The sequence below is a fragment of the Gossypium arboreum genome, chromosome 10, assembly GCF_025698485.1.
Source record: "Gossypium arboreum isolate Shixiya-1 chromosome 10, ASM2569848v2, whole genome shotgun sequence".
NCBI classification, from domain to species: Eukaryota; Viridiplantae; Streptophyta; class Magnoliopsida; order Malvales; family Malvaceae; genus Gossypium; species Gossypium arboreum.
The window spans coordinates 19,686,663-19,696,303 of NC_069079.1; the positions used below are offsets into that span (position 1 = coordinate 19,686,663).

Consider the following 9,641-nt stretch of genomic DNA (forward strand, 5'->3'; position numbering starts at 1 on the left):
GATTTTGTAATAAGAGATAATAAGCCTTAGCCCTAGACTCGGTAGATTCTGGATTTTGAATCGATCTTCGAAAATTAATTTTTACCTCCAAACAATAAGCTGATTATAGAAGTTAAGAACATCCTAACTGTCAATTCTTACTCTCATAGCTAGTCTTGATACGACCTACAAACCAACCCTTACCGATTATCTAATCGAGATACACACGTTCCCGATTCAAGATTCCGACAGCCTTGCGTTCTAAAGAACCCAACTCGAATTAACAGCCTCAACCACATGGGTCATTTAAATCCGATCATTTTTTCCTCAATTTATTCTCAGAGATTCGAATACAGCATGACCAACTTGTTTCCCCAGTTGTCCGCAAACACGACTCCAACCAATGCACTTTTTGACTTGAAATTGAGTTAACTTTAATGGATAAGTTGTCGATCCTGATACTTAGGAAAAATGTAAATACCGATTGGAAGGATTTTTAGTACGGATACGTATCTCACGATTCTTGACTAGAAAGGATATTGGTCTAAAACTAAGTTGGTATTTAGTCAAGCATGAAATTATTCATGCTTTGATTGCCTATGGAGTAGATTTGAATGAAAATGGTGGGAATTGAGAAAAGAAGGGACTTAGAAAGCAATTAAACAAATTTTGCAAAGAACAAATAAATGAAAATGGAATTGCAATAGCTATTGATGTAAGAATTTGGAAAGGAAAATAAACTAATTCTTATTTAATCCAAATGAATCACGTGTCAAGTGTGTTTTCTAAGCTACCTTAAAGCCCTATTTATATACATATTACTTACTAAATATGGCTTAATCACCTAATACATATTTAAAATTTAATAAATAAAATCAGATTTTTTTTTCTAATTTTGGCTTTTACAAAATTAAAATAAATATGATGAGTCCTTGGTTATTTTTACATTTTTTATTCAGCCCCACTTTGTTGACAGTGCTGTAAATTAGTCCTTTTCTGCTTGTTTTTAACTCATAACATTCCAATTAAATCCCTGACAAGATTAAAACATAAAATCACTAATTTAACAGGGATCAGTTCAAGAATTAACCAATTTAAACACAAAAATCATGCAAATTTAACATGTTATCAATAAAAAAAATGATTGGTTAAGGGTAAAAAGAAGAATAAAAGAAATAGAGAAGAAGGGAAAATGGAAACTATTCAATCTCTTGCTCAATCTCTGAAAACTAAATGGGAGCGAGAGTCATGGAAACAGAAAGGAAAAGAAATCAGAAAAAAGTTTCAACATTAAAAAAGAAAAAAAGAACATAGAACCAAATCCTGCAAACAAGAAAGGAAAAAGGGGAGCACACAGATTAAAACCAAAAACCCAGGCCAAACAAAAACAAGGAAATCCAAACTCTTAACAGTGCATAAACACAAAAACCTGTCACATTCAAGATCAAAATAAAGCTTTTTTTTGGTGTTTTGCTTTTTGTATTTTAATTCGAAACCCAAAACAAAGAGAAAAATTTATCTTTCTTTTATTGAAATTTTTACAAAAATAGGTGAGGAGAAGAGACTATCATGACTGAGTGTTTCATTAGGCTTTAAATCCCCCATACCGAGAAGACTATGACTTCTCCAACTGATTAAAACCTTTATGAACATTTTTTGAGATTTTTTCCCCCACAAAGGGAAAGGGAGAGTTTTGCTTAATTTGAATTTGCTGTGAATGAAAGTTTTAGTTATTGTGTGAGAAGACATAGGAGAGAACTAGGAAAGTAAAGGGATCTGGAAAAAAATTATGAAGATAAGCGAATGAGAGAGGCAAGAGAGGAGGTGGAGAGTGTTTACAAAATTTTAAGGTTGGAAATGAATTTGAGATTGAGAGAAAGAATAAAAGGTTTACATTGGTGCTGATAGGGCTGTTTATCCTCTTCTTCTTCTTTTGCATAAATCCCAAATTGCTATTGATAGGGTTGTTTAAATTGGTGCTAATCGGTCAGTTGGACGATTAATGACACCAAGCAATACGTAATCTACTATATCACTTTATCGTTACGTCTGTAATGGAAAATGGTAAAAATGATTGTTTTGTCATTTTTCTAAAGTTGAGTGACTCAAATAAAACTAAGGTAAGTGTTTTATTAGCTATTCTAAAGTTGAGTGACTTTTTGTATAATTTACCCTTAATTTTTTTGTATCAACCAGTACAAGTAATACCGACTAAATTTTGCACCAGAATGGTTATTCCAATTTGGCCGATATGAGCAATACTAAAATGGTATCAACTACCAGGCAACCAACCAAATTTTATTCCAAAGAAAAAAAAAATGTTGTGTTGCTTGTTTTGTCGTATTTTAGTTTCTATAGCTTGTATTCATTATTATAAAGTAAGTGTTTTTTTAATTAGTAGATAAAATCTACATTTCATTTTCTTACAAGTAAATTACATTTTCTAGCACAAAAAGCTTAAGAGAACTTGTACAATTAACTAATTTTGTACAAAAAAAAAAAAAAAAACCTATTCATATATGATATCATATTGCTCCAGCAACAACATTGACATCATCAACTCTAAAATTAAAATTTTAAACAAATTTTTGCCCAAATTTCTCATAAAGAAGATATATGACATGCCACCCTAACAAAAGTTATATGAAAATTCTTATGTGTTAAAAATGAAAAATCTAAATGTTATTTAAAAATGTCATGCATCTTAATCAAACGAATAATTTAAAATTTTATTATTAAGATAATTTCATTTCATATAAGCTCAAATTTAATGTTTAATTTAAGTTTTAGAGTTGATTTGATGAAAATTCATAATTAATTAATAATATTAGGAATTAAGTTTTATCAAATTGACCCTAAATTTTGAATTAAAACACTTCAATGGGATTGTATTTGATAAATTAAATAAATTTAAAATTAACACTAAATTTAATCTATTAACAAAATCATGAAAGATTCAAATATAATAATATTAGTTATAAACTATAATCAAATTTACTTAGAATCTAAATTAAACATTAAAAAGTTAATACTAGTACATTCAAGTACTAAAATACATAACATTTACCAAATACGTGTACCACTTTAGACAAAAAAAAACATAAATTTTATATTGAAAAAAGTGTTAAATTCTGAACACTAAATATATTTTAAATAAAAAATTAAAATAATTTAAGTTAAAATCGACATCAAAAGATGATTGTTGAACTCATACTGGGTTGGGCTGCTGAATTCTATTTATTTTAATTTATGTATCACGCTTTGATTTGTTACAAACGTCAATATTGAAAAACTTAATGTGATTTAAAATTTGGATTAATATTATTATTTTATTTTAGTAAAATAATTTTTAAAAGGTTTAATCAACATCATATAACACAAGTTTAATCAACATGCCAAATTACTTGCAATTTTAATGCTTAGACTATGGTGTTTAACTCAAAACAGTCGCAGGATTTAATTTTTTATTTTTATTTCAAATACACACAATAAATCTCAAATTTTGTCAAACTACAACAACTAACAACATATATTTTTCTTTTTAAAAAAAATCTGGATTGGCCCAGTGCCTCACAGCCTACAACAGGGCAAGAAATAAGCCCAATGGTTATGAAAAACTTTAAAGAAGTGGAAACCCTAACCCTAAATCACTTCTCTCCTATATAATAAATCCAGGACGGCTTCCATGTCAAAGCCTTGTTCTTTTCCTCAAGAATTTGAAACGAAATAGGCTTCTCCCTCCCTTCCTCTTGTTTTTATTATTTTTAACCATGAAAGATTGCAAGTGGTGGAATAGAAAGGGTTTCTCGGTGATGATGGAATACGATGACGAGTCCGACTTCCATTCTTTCAAATCGTGACGACAAATCGAGGCATTTGTCTGAGAGAAATCCATATTCTTTTTTTTTTTTTAAATTAAAAAAATGATCGTTTTTTTGTGCGAGGCATAATGAAGAAGAAGTAACAAAAAATCTGACCTTTTGTGATGATCAATCACCTCCTACTCATTCCGAATGCCAGTACAATGGTTTTATATTGGGTAAAGATTTTTTATAAAGAAACAGAAAGGTTTGATGAGGATTACCTGTGAATCTTTGTCTTACCTTTGATCTACTTTAGGGTGTGTAATTTTTCATCTACTTATTAAATGTTTAATAAGTTTAAATTAACATTTTCGAGGATAAATATAATTAATTGGGTTAGTTTTTTAATTCATTGTAATTTGTAACAAGTAGTTTTGGTTTTTAGATTAAAAAATATTGTTGAGTAGAAGTTAAATTTTCTTGTTATTGATTTTGATTAAAAAAAAAAAAAGTGTTTTTGTCTCAATAACAGAGGCCTATTTCTGAAATTATTTACAAAAATTGATCGTTTTTAAAAATAACAAGTTTAGGCTGAAAATTAAAAAATGTGCTAATAGGGACGTATTTTCAGAAGATAATTCAGAAAAATATTTTTATGTCAGTGTTTTTTTTCTTTGTATTTGGTAGAAGTGTGCTGACAAAGAATTTTTTTTACTAAAAAGTGCTAACGTGTTTTTAGCTGTGTTTTCTTTTAACGGTTACCTCCAATGATTATTTAAAATTTAACCATTAGGAAAATGAAAAAGTAACCCTCAATCTATTTTTTCACATCAAATTTTATTAATTATATAAATTTCTCTCTATATTTTTATTTTGTTTGGATTATTAATTTTTTTATATTTTCTAAGAAATTTGTTCATATTAACAATAGTTTGACAATTAATTTGTCTCTATGGTAAATATATCTCTGACTAAATGCAAATAGTAAAGATTAGTTTCATTTTTTGTAATATTATTTAATTTTTATTTCATTTTTATAATTTAATTAATATTGTTTTATAATTTTTTTTATAATAGTCAATAGATTTAGTGTCACTGGGGTTTACAGGGCTTTGCTTGACACAAGAAAAAAATATCAATGCAAAATATATTCATTTAATGTATTATTTTTTAAAAATTTTAAAAAAGCCTTTATTGGTACCAAATTCATTTTTGTGTAACAACATTTTTAAAAAGTTAAAAAGCTTTTTATTTCATTTTAAAAGTCATGTTAAATTAGGGCTTAGAATCTCAGCATATGTCTATTGACCAATCTCAACGCTCAATGTATGGCATCGTTAAGTATAATTTGTGTGATAGTGTTGTTCTTTTACTTGAATAATAATTTAGATACTGATTTAAGTACTTTAAAAGATTAGTCTTTTCAAAATCTAATTAAATTTGTTGGTCCAACCGGGTTGTTGAATCAAGGTGTTTTATTTTTATTTTATGATTTTTTAATAATTAATTTGATGGATTTAATTAAAATTTGTGGTTTGACTAGTTTAAAAATTAGTTTTGATATAAATTATTTTTAAATTGTTTATTTTTAAAAAAATTAACTCTTTTAGCTAATAAAAGATATCAACCTCATAAAGAAAATAATATTGTTGACCAAAAACTATTTAAGTACAAAATGTGAAAAAAAACATAGTTTATTTTTAATAGAAAGAAGTTTAAATCAAGAGAAATAAATAATAAAATGTGAAAACATGATAATAAAGGATATTCATGCTGACATTAAAATAAAAATATAATAACAAATATTAATTAAAAAAAAAAACACATTCTATTATTTACTTGATTTGATTAATATATTATATAAAACATATTGGGCGTTATATATCATCCAGTCCAACTTTCACAAAAAATTGAGTTAAGATTAATGTCAGTTAATAAAAGCTAAGTTTAAAGTATCTCCTGATGGCACAGTCAAAATCTAGGAGAAAGGTGGAATCGATTATGCTGCTGTTAACAGTCCAGCTCCCTGGCGGCGAACGTGTGCTATTCCTTTTCACCATCAAGCAATTGGTTGCATCAGGCAAAACCGAGAGCTTTGGTGGAGACTTCCTCGTATTGTCTTACCGTGGTTCATCTTTCTTGGACCCGAAAGGAAAAGGTGGTTCGACTGGTTACGACAATGCAGTGGCCTTGCCTGCTGGTGGAAGAGGCGATGAGGAAGAATTGGCCAAGTAAAACAACAAGAGTGCTGCCAGTTCATCGGGGAAAATCACATTGAGTGTTACGAAAAGCAAGCCTGAGACTGGTGAAGTGATCGGTGTGTTTGAGAGCCTTCAGCCATCTGACACTGACTTGGGTGCCAAGACTCCTAAGGATGTGAAGATCACTGGTATCTGGTATGCTCAACTTGACTCATAGAGTGATTATTCTTTGTAATTTAAGGCCGCATGTTGCTAAAATTTCTTTTAATCCAATGATAAGCACACTGAGATCATTATCTTTTGTATTAATAATGTTGTTCGACCTGCCTTTGCATGTCCGACAAGTATTTTTACCATGTAAAAATCGTGTCTATATTGAACATATGTCCAACACTTTTGACACTCTTAATACAAGTATTCCTGCTCCATAGCTAAGCAGCCCCAATTCCAAAATTGGATTACTCGCCAAATTATTAAACACATACACATCTTTATATTCATATCCTCGTCGGAGACTTGTTCAATATTTGAATACTACCCTTATGTCGTAAGTGTCCGTGCTTCATAGCTAAGTATAGATTCTATCCCCTTGCTTCATATACCAAAACGGAGTGGGTTGCTCACCAAATTACTAAACTTGTAGTCATCTTTTATCAAGTAATGACTAGAGTTGAAGAACAAACTTGTGAAAGTGATCAAAGTTCCGTGTGAAAATTTGCCAAATCATTGATTTTCTTTCTTCACAAACAATACATGGATGATGGAACCGAAAACAAGCCCTCTTTTTTTTTTTTTTTTTTTCCATATTTGAATAAGTACTTAATCTTTGACTCCATTCAAATAAGTACTTAACCTTTGATTTATACCTAAAACTCTTAACATTTATCAATATTTCATTTGAAATAAAAACTAAATTAAATACAAATCTTGGTTAAACATCTTGTGTTGTAAGCCAATTTTGGCCCGTTTACACTTTTGGCCCAACATACATCAAACCCAATTATCCAAACCCCCTTTTAAGACCCATTAAACCCAAACCCAATTAACATATCCCAAACCTAAACTACCAGCCCAAATTAAACAAACCCTAACCCACTAACATCAGCCCACAACTTATTTTCAGAAATCAGAAATCCTAGCCCCCTAACACCTAGGTGCGCCGCACCTAGGTTTGCCACCACCACCCACCGCCACCTGCTTCACCGCCACTTGCACCTGCAAAACTAGAGAAGAAAAGACAGCAATTAATAAAAAATTGATGTAAAATGGCTATAAAAAGCCAAACAAAAATTATTTGTGGGGGATTTTTTTGGGCAATGGGAAGAAATAAAAAGGCATTCGATTTCCTTTTTTAGGAACAAAAAAAACAGCAACTCTAGCAATATTATAGCACGAGAATAGCACCAAGACAAGCAACCAAAACACCAATATCATAATCCAAGGCCTAAGGTGATTTTAGTTTTTATTTTTGTTTTATTTTCGAATCTACTTCCTCATATATATACATGTATAAGAAAAATATATCAAAAAAATAAAAAAAGATAGAAAACTAAAGAATCGGAAAATTTTCGTAAAAAAAAATAAATACCTTTTAAATTTTTCGGCCACCGTGGCGGTGACCGGACGGAGTCTTCGCCGGAGTGCATACCTGCAGAGAGAAAACAAAAGGGGGAAAGGAAAAAAATTTTTTAAAACAAGCTGGAAATGATTTTTTTTTCAAAATTTTTCCTTAGATAGCCTCCCAAAACGACGTCTTTTTGGGGCTGCCTTTTAACCCCAAAACGACGTCATTTTGAGCCTTAACTCATGGCTGACCCGCGACCTTACCCGCTCCAACTTTAGGATCTGCGTGTTTTCATTGGAGGGGCTATTTGCGCATTTAGCCCCTCCGTTTTTTTTTTATTATGCAATTAAGTTTTAGTTGTTTTAAATTTTGACCTGAAATTTGTTGTGCTTTGTAATTCGGTCCCTCTACTGCTGTGCGTTTTAGGCCGAATGGATTTATTGCATCATTGGTCCCTGTACTATTTTTCGCACATGTAATTTAATCCCTTTCCCTTTATTTCTTTTTAAATTGGCCCCAAAACTTTATTTTTGTTTCGAATTTAATCCTTTTTCCAGATTTAATTTGGTTTTTATATTATTTTTACCATTTTTTATTTTTAATATTATTTATTATTATATTTACTATTATCGTTATTATTATTATTAGTATACTTTTACTATTATTAGTATTATTTTTTAGTTTCAATTAATACTTATATATATATATTTGTATATATTTATAGTTTTTTAATATTATTATTATATATATATTATGTATACATATTTAAATACTATATTATACACATATTCTTAATACCACGTTATATACATATTATTATATCTATTTTTATCCCTATTATATTTGTTATTAATATTAGTATAAATTTTATTATATGTGTATATATATACTTTTATATATATATAGTATTATTTTATATATTATTATATTTATTATTATATTTATTATTTTCACTATTGTTACTTATTATTTTATTTTAACATTATTATGTCAAACTTGGTATACATGTGTCTTTTTGTACATATTGTCATTTTTGTTATATATATTATTTTATTATGGTATTAATATATTTTATCCTTTTCTTTTATTGTAAATGTTATTTATAATTACTCTAATATCCTAATATTATATTATAATATTTTTATTTTATTAATCACCTCATTATTTTGTATCGTTTATTTATTCACAAATTTTTGTCACAATAACATCATCCGTTTTTTTTTTGAAATATTTTTTTATTTCAAAAAAATAAGGCAATCTATCGATTTTAACATTAAGCTTGTGATTTCATCGCTATGTTGGGTGAATCACGTTGGCTCGTGTTAAAAACGGGACATCCTTCAAAAAAAAAAAACCTAAAACTTGAAATTTCTCATGTTTTGATCGGAGCTCGATTAAACATTAAATTGAACTCGCATTTTTGAAAATTGAGACAACACATGTTTAATGAGATACCAATTTTGGGCATCGTGGGGGTGCTAATACCTTCCCCGTGCGTAACCGACTTTCGAACCCTATTTTTCTCTGAACTTTCACGTAGACCTAAACTCGTCTTTCTTTTTATCAAAAATAAATTTTTTTGTTAAAACGAAGATTTATTAGGTGTCTGATCACACCTAGGAAAAAGGATCGGTGGCGACTCCCTTTTCTTTTTTTAAAAAACCGAAATTCTATTTTCAAATTTTCAAATAATCGCCAAAGCAAAAAAATTTTCACGTCGCTACAACTGGCGACTCCACTGGGGACCCATTCTTGAGAGTCGAGTCGAATTAAATGCGTGTTGTCAAAATTTTCGAATTTCGTTGTGCAAATTAATATTTAGTCGTGATCCTTAAATTTTGTTTTCAAAAATCATGCATTTGCATCATGTTGTAAATATTTTTCTAACTTGTTTTATCTTTTGTTTTTCAGCTCTAAGTTTTTATAGTTTTAGTTTCGTAGTTTTAAAATAAAATGAAAGGTTTGTGAGTTTCTCCCTACACACTGTGCACTTGCATTTTGCATAACATAAGCTCTCTACCCGGGCTCTGTCCGTTTAAGTGAAAGTAAACGTTATGCCTTCGTGAGTTAACTCGTCCCTCCGCACAGGCTAGT

At 29.3% G+C, this 9,641-nt stretch overlaps 1 non-coding gene and 1 pseudogene across 1 annotated transcript; both read left to right on the forward strand.

Moving 5' to 3' along the window:
* The first annotated feature begins 2,033 nt into the window (after positions 1–2,033).
* LOC108487995 (oxygen-evolving enhancer protein 1, chloroplastic-like) lies at positions 2,034–6,308 on the forward strand (annotated as a pseudogene).
* LOC128282912 (small nucleolar RNA SNOR75) lies at positions 3,784–3,868 on the forward strand. Its single transcript, XR_008273262.1, has one exon. It is a non-coding gene; the product is annotated as a small nucleolar RNA SNOR75 (small nucleolar RNA).
* Positions 6,309–9,641: the final 3,333 nt, after the last annotated feature.